Source organism: Perca fluviatilis, chromosome 1 (assembly GCF_010015445.1).
Source record: "Perca fluviatilis chromosome 1, GENO_Pfluv_1.0, whole genome shotgun sequence".
Lineage (NCBI taxonomy): Eukaryota > Metazoa > Chordata > Actinopteri > Perciformes > Percidae > Perca > Perca fluviatilis.
The window spans coordinates 39,465,140-39,476,170 of NC_053112.1; positions in this window are offsets into that span (position 1 = coordinate 39,465,140).

The window sequence follows — 11,031 nt, forward strand, 5'->3', positions numbered from 1 at the left end:
CCCTGCAGTCTGAGAGTGAGAGAGGAAAAGGAATGAATGTCTTGCAGTGTCACAGTAAAATGTATGTATTGGCGCCTCTGACAAAGCGCCTCAGGTCACATGCAGTGTGCAAACTGTCGGATCTTCGACACGACGATGGCTGATTGCACGGAAATGCATACATACTTACATACAGTGGTGGAAGAAGTATTCAGATCCGTTACTGCATTGAAAATGTAAGTGAAAGTATGGAAGTATGATGAATCAAAATGTACTTAAAGTATTAAAAGTAAAAGTACTTAATGCCAAAAAAATCCTCACATTTTAATAATTGGAAACGATCAAAACAGTTCTATGTTTATATTGTTGGGTAGTTTAATTTATAATGAAACATCATGTTTTATACACTATATGGGTTTTGTGTGCAACAATCTTAATGTGTAAGGTAACTAGTAACTCAAGCTGTCCGATCAATGCAGTGGAGTAAAAAATACAATAATTCCCTCTGAGATGTAGCGGAGTAGAAGTAGAAAGTAGCATGAAAAGAAGAGTCAAGTAGTACTTGAGTGAATGTAGTTAGTTACATACCACCACTGCTTACACACACACACACACACACACACACACACACGCGCGCACACACTTTTCACTCGTTTTCCCTCTGACATTTGAGAGAATGACAGGAGGACAAGAAGGGAGAGTGATGGAGACAACACAGAGGAGAGAGAGAGAGAGAGAGAGAGAGAGAGAGAGAGGAGTCAGATTCACTGCTTAGTTTTTAAACAGTCAGAAGATCTGTCCCCAGGAGAGGGGGCAAAACTGATAGCAGGCTGGGTCTCTGCCAGCTGGCGAGGGTGCACACACACCACACACACACACACACACACACACACACACACACACACACACACACACACACACACACACACACACACACACACACATATATACAGGTCGCTTCTCCCAGGGTGCACTGAGACATTCTCTGACCTTGGTAGGGGCAGCAAACTGTACAGCCCTAACAAGGATTCACACACACACACACACACACACACACACACACACACACACACACACACACACACACACACACACACACACAGAAACATACACTCGCATTCACAAGCCACCTGCTCTCATGTTGTCATTGACCTGTTATAAATTCAGCAGGTCCGTTTGTGTGTTTGTGTGTGTGTGTGTGTGTTGTGTGTGTCTGTGTTTTGTGTGTGATAAAAAAGGAAAAAAAGAACATTGTACAACTCTGGCTGGCTCTTTTCATCATCACTGCAGAGATGAACAACTGGAAGAATTGTGTCTAAATGCTAATTAAAGCCACTATGTGAGGCAGAATGTTATGCAAATTACAGGTGTTTGCATTTTTTTCCGGCTGGATTCATTCTCTCAGCTACATAATATGTACATGCTCTTAGACTCAAACACACACAGACTCAAACACACACATACACACTGTTGATTGGACGGCAGGCTGCATGAAGTGTACGTTTCTGTCAAGGAATGGGAGAAAGAGAGAGACGCAGAGACAAAGAGTGTGTGCAGAGTTTTCTGACAAACAGATGTTCATCAGTATTTCAGAGTGTTCCTGTAAAGCCATTAGACTAAATTACCAACAACACACTAATTACCTAGGTGCATGGGAAGCGGGACACACACACACAAACGCACACGTATGCACGCACGCGCGCGTCTTGTCCAAACTAACACAGGTACATTTAGGAAGGAATCCTTCTATCCACACTAAGCTGCTGTTTTCCCAAATCGGAGCGTTTTAGAAACACTCTGCAGAGTCCATTAATCTCAAAACCCCTCTTTCTTTATGGTGATTACATTAAGAGTGAAAGGAGCTTTTCGAAAATGCCGTATGTTGTATCCAAATCTCTGTCACCCCCAACTCTCGCTTAGCTGTCATTTTGAATGTTGCTCTAGCCAATCACATAATACAGCTGTTGGTGACTGCATGTAGTTTATGCTATTGTATATGACAACCTCATCGCAGTACATAACGGTGGCATCATTTTTCTCAAAACAATCTTCAATTGATTTCTGATTATCTTCACCCAGTTCCGTTTTTCACACAAAATATCACACACAAAACATGGTTTAGCAATGAATCATGCTGCTGCTGTGTTGGCTCATGAAAATGTATGCAGCGCTACAAAACATTTTAGTCAGTATGAAATCATTTGTAAAGGCAAACACAGAGTTGGTAACTTGCAGTATTTAAAAAAAAAAAAAAGGGACTGAATGTAAGATGTACGATGGAGGTGCAAACAGTTGTACACCTTGTTACAGAGTCATGTAGGAGGTAAGCATCAATTGTCTTGTTCAACCAATATGCTCAACATTCCTTAAACCTGTAAGAATGGATTTTTTTGGCAGATGCTTGGCAGATGGTCAAACAGCTTCTGTTGCTTAACGCTCCTCTTTGTTCACCAGACAGTTGCTAACTGTCAGCCGTTTGGTGATCAGTAAGAGTGAACCAAAACAGTCAAGTTGTTGGCAGAAATGAGACGAAAGCCACTATAAAGTAGCCTGACAAGTCAGAACCACATCCAGATGTTGGGTCTGGGAACACACCATTGGCAGGGCTCAATCCGAGGGGCGGGATAAACGGTTGTCTTTCAAATTCCCTCTGCACGCAATAGGATAGCGCTACAACCAACCAGAGCAACGAAGGTTAAACCTTTGCCGTATCTGGTTGGCAAAACTCTGAACACATCTTCCTTTTGTCTTGCCAGACCTTCCTCCACGGAGCTGTGGAGAAGGGTCTGACTAGTCCACACAGCATTCAGGGATGGGAGAAAAATGTGCTCTGGTTTATTGGCATTTCTTTAAACCAATCACAATCGTCTTAGGACGCAGCAATGGTGCTGCTGCAAAATAGCCTCTGGAAAGAACTTGTTTTGGTAATAGGTCTCCTTTAACTCAAGGTCCACTTGCTACCTTTATTTTCGGAGATCACACATGGTCTTTATCTGCTGACCTAGTAGTTCCAAGGTCTCTGTTCAGGGATTCTTGAAAAACCTATGGTCTGTTGAGAAAGAAAAGAAGATACCGAGCAGTAAATAAACTCCCTGTATTATTCTGTTAATTTTATTTTCAGTTATGTCTATCTCCACTAAATGACTGCAGGTGTGAATTTCAGATTGGATGTGTTTTTCTTGTTGTTGTGTCAGACATCATCATGTCATTTTGTTGATTGTATGAATAGTTCCTAACAATTTGGAGCGATTTCACATATCTCCGACATTCAAATGACATTTGTCTACCCGAAAGTGATTTTTGTGTCAGCGTGACATCATAGAGATTCGGCCTATTGTTAGTCTGGATCAACGGAAGTACATTTCCAGGATAAAGCCTGACATCCAATGTCTAGCAAGCTACACGTTGAAATTGGCAAGTTTTAAAGAAAATTTGGATCGTGCAACAACGCAGGACTGCTTGGTTCTTTCTACGAATGATGATAAAGACTTATAAATTATATGTTTACGTCATTTAGTCTCTAACTGGGACGTTTTGGGACCGATTGGTGGGATTGCTGTGGACGAAGTACACGCGGCATTGCACTGGTAAGAGCAAATGAGGTTTAACCATGTATCCACCTAATTTAAATAGCTCACGTTACTGTATTGTGTGATCAGTTAACTTCATTTAATATTGTATGTGGCGTTTTCTTTTGTGGGGTGCAAATGTTCCACCAAAACGTGTTCCTTACCGAGACCTTTTTGCACAGCCATCGTCTCTGCGTCTGGAGCTTAGCGCCGCCGAAGACGATTGTGATTGGTTTAAAGAAATGTCTATCCTGGAATGTATCTGCGGTGTAGCCAGATCTTACTCCAAAGCGCAGTGGAGATAGGTCTGGCAATGCAAGTCTAGCATATTGTACAGTCAGACAGTTGTCTGGCAACAGAAACAAAGTTATCTAGGTAAAAATCAGAGGTTTAGCCTGCTCAGACCAATTGGATTGGCCGGTCCATTCAACCACCATTATTTATTAGATGATGGCTGTAATGCAGTATTTAGTTGTACCCTAAAGAGGAAGAGATTTAACAGTTTTAACGTTATTTTAGTGTTTAACTTTTAAAAAGGCTAATGTGGACGGAACTCAGTTTGACACGAGGGCTAGGGTTAGCAGTGTTTTCAAATGTATTTGCATTAGTGTCCACCGACATGGTACACACACACACACACACACACACACACACACACACACACACACACACACACACACACACACACACACACACACACACACACACACACACACACACACACAGTTTAGCAAACATTGCTCTGACTTCCATTCATCCTCAGGGCTTAGCTTGACTTTAACTGTAACCCCAATTAAGTAAGAAACCGTCTTGCATTGTGCTGAGTGAGTGCAGTGAAATCAAATTTGGGACACAGAACACAGTTTGAAAAGCCACGGTCAACTGGTGTCAAATCCAGATTTTGTCCCCAGATGTGACAGAAAGAGACACACATGATAGCCAGTAGCCAGCCAGAGTGAAATTAGGAGTGACAAAGGAAGTGTGAAGCTCTGCTGCCCCTCGCTCTCTGATCTGACTGATCTGATTCTGTGGAATTCATGTATTCATACCTCACTCTGTCTCTCCCACTCTCTCTGTTTCTCCTTCTTCCCTCTGCAACCCTACTCACCTATTCCCCTGTGTCCATTTTTTACTTCCCCTCCCTCCCTTCCTCCTACACTACCATCTCCTCTGCCCTTTCCTCCTCTTTCTCTCACCGCCCGCCACTGACCGCCTCCTTTTGCTGCTTTTTCTTCTCTCCTGTCTGGCCCAGCATCCGTCTAATTCAGTGGCTGGGCCTGTGGTTAGCAGCAGTATGGTTTTTATGATCACCCCTCTGAGTACACACTGACCTTGGACATTATTCACACACAATGGATGGAGCTGTCCACACCGGGGGAGCACTGCAACTGCTGTGGGCTGTCGCAAGTGTGTGCCTCTGTGCGTTTGAGTGTGTGTGTGTGTGAGTGAGAGGCAGTAAGAAAGAGAGAGTGGGAGGAATGGAGGCAGTAAGAACAAGTGTACCTATTTAAAATGTGTGCAATGGAGAGAGAATAGGAATTAGAGGGAGCGTTTGTTCCATTCCTGGTGGGCTAATGAATTTAAAAGTGCATGTCTAAAAGGGCCTTTTGGGTTCTTTAAAAGCATGTACAACTACAGTACATATCTCAATTTATTTTTCTCATCAATATCACAAAAATTACACAGACAGATGCCCTTTGTATGCTGTTACATTAGGCATAAGTATCACCATTATGGCAGATGGTAGCGTAGGCCTATCCATTTTCAGCTACGGACAGTTCACGCAGGAGGCAGGTTTATTCCTGTAACATTCTTTAATGTTGACTGTTGTCAGCCACATCCAAGTTGTACTTCCTCCGTCCCACTCCAACTGAATCCAATTCCTTTGGACCAAAACAAGGTCCAAAAAGAAATACTTGTCCAGGGCATCCTGGTGGCCCAGTGGTTAAGGCACACAATGTGACTAAGGGTGGAAATCTCTAGGCACTGCATAAAATGACTTACTTCCTTACTGCCTATAAAACATATAGTGTAATAAGCCATGATTAAAATAAACTGAATTAACTTCCATTTATCTTTTATAGTTTGACAGAACTTGCATTAGGCATGTAAATTAAAAAAAATATAAATTGTTTGCATTCATATTTTCATCTACTCACATTTACAAAATGTAAACATTCAATGGTGGCTCATTGGCCATGAATTAAATTATATTTCCGATTATGGACTTTTCTGCATCAAGCCATAATCTCTAAAGAAAGAATAGTGATGCATCTAAGAATCGATTCAGAAGTAGAAATAGACACAGCATTATTGGAAGTGTAACATTTTAATTAGGGTAAGGAGTAAGTGAGAGCCAAAGCCAGAACACAGCAGTCTTCATGACACATGTCCATGACCACCACCTGTCGTTAGATATGGCCAACTAGAGCTGAAAACGTTCATCTTAGATCAATAATTATGGAAATACTATTGCATGCATACTTGCATCACTTTGGCCAAGATAAGTGCAGTATAGGACATTTCTATTTCTTTAAATCCACCACTGGCAGTATGAGCTGTTTGTACACCTCAGTGCATGCACACACACACACACACACACACACACACACACACACACACACACACACACACACACACACACACACACACATATATATACACACACACACACACACACACACACACCTGCCTTGTTATAACACCAATCAGTCAACTGTCAGAGGCGGAGAGGGTTTATGGCAGCTTTATGGGAGGTGAAGCAGCACTTGGTAGTCCATTTGGCTGCCCATATATATGACTAATCTGTGTGTGTGTGTGTGTGTGTGTGTGTGTGTGTGTGTGTGTGTGTGTGTGTGTGTGTGTGTGTTGAATGCATGCATGTGTGTGACATAAGTCACGATGTAGCTCACTACTGGGCATTTGTTTGCGTGAAATGCTTTTCACATAGCTGTACACATTTCTGTGTTTAAGAGTGTGTGTTCATGTGCAGAATGTGTGCTTGTTTGTGTGTATGTGTGTGTGTGTGTGTGTGTGTGTGTGTGTGTGTGACACGCAAGCATGCTTCCATAACGGTGTGTTGTGAGGGCACATAACTGTCTGTTCTATCGGAGAGCTGAGTAGATGAAGTGAACTGTGACTCTGTCTGTGCACCATTTGAGGTGTAAGATACCAAGTAAGAGTTAGAGACACAGAGAGCTGGGCAGAAGACGAAAAAGGGAGCGAGGTAGAGGGGTGTTAAAATAGAGATAAGGGTGACAAGTGAGGAAAAGAAAGAAAGAAAGAAAGAAAGAATCACATAACCTTTCACTATATGTACTTTTCTGCCTCGAGGCTGCAGAGTGTCTTGTAAATTGTATCATCCTATTCCTCAGTTGGTCAAGTCCGCGCCCCCTCACATTGTCTCATCTTGATGAGCCTTCTTCTTTGAAATGGCCCCTCCTGTAGCTTGAGCCTGAAGAAAAACGGCCCCTTAAAAGGACAGTGATGGCTCTGGGGAAGCAGATCATAGGTACATAAAAATGCACAAAATAATAGAGCCAATGCCAATGTTTACTTGTGTTGTTAAACACCTCTCACAGTGTCTCACTGCTTTTCCACCAAACCACCACAATCATCCATCCATTTATCCATCTATCCATTCATCCATCCATTTATCTATCCATTTATCATCTATCCATTTATCTATCCATTTATCCATATATCCATTCATCCATCCATTTATCTATCCATTTATCCATCTATCCATTTATCTATCCATTTATCCATCCATTTTCCATCCATCCATCCATGCATTTATCAATTTATCCCTCCATCCATCCATCCATCCATCCATCCATCCATCCATCCATCCATCCATCCATCCATCCATCCATCCATCGTAGCAATCTTATTTGCTAACCATGTTTAGTCTTTCTCTTTGTTTGTCTGAATATTCAAAATGAAAACAAACATTTTCTAACAGGCTTGCAGCAGTAGGAGAACTGGCACTCTGGTGCACGTCTTTCCAAAAAAACATCAAATCGCCAATGTTCCTACTGTCCCTATGGCCTTCCTCAGGCTACACTGAACAAATGCCGCACCTGTGGATCAACTGCAAAGTGTTGAATTGTGACATTTATATGAAATGTAGACACGTTTTTCACGCTGCATTTTTAACTCCATTGTGGGCATTTCTGAGGTCACCACAGAGTGCACAAATGTTCCATTTAGATAAAATTTGGTGGATGGCAGAAAGTGAATATAGTCCCTCCCTCACCATTGTTGTTCGATCCAGAGGAGGATATATCGCAGAAGAGACAAGGACACACACATTGAATTCTTTCATTTGTGTGGACATTCATTTCTCTATTAAGTACAGAATACAATAAAAAATAGATCCATAAAGCTGGCTGGTGTTTGAATTCTTCTTGCCATTGAAGCATACCTGGGCTGTGCGGTCACCTTTGAAATAAAGCGTTTGCTCTTTAAAATTAATATAATTATAGGAATTAAAATGAATTAAAATGTTTCAATTATGTTTCAAGGTGGTTTTTATTATTCATCTGGTAAGTTTAGACTTCATTTCAGCACTGGGAGCTGTCCACAGTCTGACATGTTAAACAGAAAGAGGTTCAGTATCTGTTTGCCTACCTTTAACCACATGGAATTTATTTTTAGATGGTATCATTGTTAAGATTGTGTTTATATAAAACCCCATTAATTATTCTATTAATTTTTACATATAATACATGTTAATTGTTTTGCATTCTTTATGCATTATTTTTTTTCCGCCTCTCTATAAGATATTGGTATTCCTTTGCAATACGCCTCGTTCCTAAGAATAGCAAAAGTGTCAGGATGTTGATCATCCCATCCATCCAACACTTTAGTATTGTGCGGTGTAACATTGCTTCCTGGAGGGGTCGCAAGTGGAGTTTGACATTTTCCCTTTGTAATTTTCCTTGTAATTACAGAGGAATTACTTTTGAAGTCAAAGTCTCAATTTGTGTTTCACCGCAGTGCAGAGAAAGGAGTTATTTCTTATGTGTCACAATAGGTAATGCATGCACAGACGGGAAAGGCTCCTTTTGAAGACACTGTCCCCACAGATACTCATTTGCATATGGTGGGTAGGTCAGGATGGGGGGTGGGGGGGGGGGCTGCAGCATACATACAAGATCAAAACTAAAATATTTGGGTAAAATCTGAAACACAAGGCTCTGAGCATCTCCTCAGTGTGAAAGACCAAAGAGTAAAAAGGTAAGAACATAGAAAACTAACTTTCACTCAGATGACTCAGATGTCATCACTGCTGAAGTGTTTCTGATACCACTTAGCTGCACACATTGCTTTTATTTTATGGCCCACAATTAAAAGTGCAAACATCCATCTGGGCTAAATCAGTGTAAGTGTTAAATTCCACCAGGCGCTTGTGTCCAGTGCTCCTGCGGCGCCGCGGCCGCCTCCAGCAATAGCCGCCAATCAAGACAATGCTTATATTATCCCAGCCGTCGGTGCGCAGCGCATCCGAGAAGCACCCCCAGAAGCGCCTCTCCGCTAACCCTGATTTTCCACCGGGCACGCCCAGTTTTGTTCCGTCCTCCACAACGCGCCATACCACACCAGGAGCGTCTCAGAATCGGAGCGTCTTGCCTGCCAGACTCGCAGATTTTATTGTCTCTACATGTACTTGAAAGAATGATCACATGTCTATTAAACTAGTATCTACCTTCCACTCAAAGCACTCCTGCAGGTAAACTCCATGCCTTCTCTTTTCTGGTGTTGTCCTGTTAAATCAAAGATCTGTGATGTTATATTATGTTTTTCCACCTCCAAGATGAATCTCTCATCGTCCGTGGTGTTGTAAAGGAGACATATACAATATTCAGAGGTGTCTTTTGGTAAATTGACTGGATGCTCTCGCTGTTTCAAGCTCCAGTCAGGGAGAAAATGTGAATTTGGGGGTAATGCATTATTTCATGATAATTTTTACTCGGAAATTCGCAAGTTTTTGCTCAGCTCCCAGGTCTTTCGTACCTTTTCTTTTTTTCTGTTTGGAATTCAACGCTTTTTGGGTCAGACTGAAACTGAAATAAAAACGTAAAGTGATTTACCCTTTGCTTTCTGCTGACCACTACGGAGTGTGTGTCTCATTAGCAAGAAATGGTGCAAAGTTGTGTCAACTGATCAGTGATCTCGCCACCCAATTAGAAGTCTAGAACAAGAAGCCAGCAAGGTCGGAACCAAAGTTGACCCCTAAAGGGGGGAGAGAAACAGGAGACACAGAGGACCTCTTTAAGCTGCGAGAGCAAATAAGACATGAGGTTGCTCTTGTTGATTGGTCGGAAGGTATCTCCAAGACAACCGGGTAAGAGAGTGAAATCACACAGCCTGCACTGGTTGCTTTTTGAAAGCATCTTGGGAGCATATAGGCAGAGAAATAGGAACGGAACGGAAAGACGGAGACAGGGCCCCTGTGGAGGCTTGGATGAGGTAGAAGTAAAGGGATTTTCTTAGTCTTTCTTTGCCTTTCTGCCTCCTAAATGGTTCCCTGGGCGGACTCAGGAGTGTCAGAGTCAGAACTAAAAGTAGACCAAAGAAAGGCCCCACTTATCCAGACGAGAGGTAAGGTAATAAGCGAGTAGTTGAACCCACTGTGCTTACGGCACTTTCCAATCAAGAAAAGAAACTTTGCAGAAAGAATCTGACTTTAAACACACACACACACACACACACACACGTAACGTTTGTGCTCAGGTGTGTATTTATTTAGCAGGGTGCCATACGTACGATAAGTTCCCTGCGCGGCTCTGACTCACTGACAGTACAGTTGTGAAACACTTCCACTCTTGATTGCTCACAGTGAACATGCTGGTTCATCACCGCACCAGCATTACAACAGGGCTCAATATGAACTGCGTTAGCTTTGAGCCACTCCTCACCTCCTGCAGCCATGGAGATTTAAATCACAAAAACACGTGGAATGGAGAAAAATGTCAAATGGGAACAATTTGTAATACTTCCTCCCCGAAGCATTTTACCACCTGTGGCCCAGCGCTTCATGTTCTGACTCCTTTTGGCAGCAGAAGAGAAAACAAAGTTTATTTCTGTCTTGTTGTTCAGTCTTTCACCCGTGTTTCAGGCTGTCCTCCATCTATCTGTCTGTGGCTATGGAAGTTCTGCGGGCGTTTTTTAGATATAGATTTAAATGCATTTAATTAAGTGCACCTTTTCTAGCAGCAAAGACATCTACACAATGAGTCTAGTCTTTGCTTCATTTATCCATCATGGCCTCTGCTCCATCTCTTCCTCATCTGCATATCTTCTTCTTCTTCTTCTTCTTCTTCTTCTTCTTCAGTTAACACTCCTGTTCCTGTTTTTCTGTTATTGTCGTGCTCTTTAATCGTATTCATTCATTCATTCGCTCAGAACCATCAATCCCTGGCAGGCTCCGAGGAGCTCAGCTGGGGGGTAGCGGCGGCCATTTTCTCCAACGAGCCAT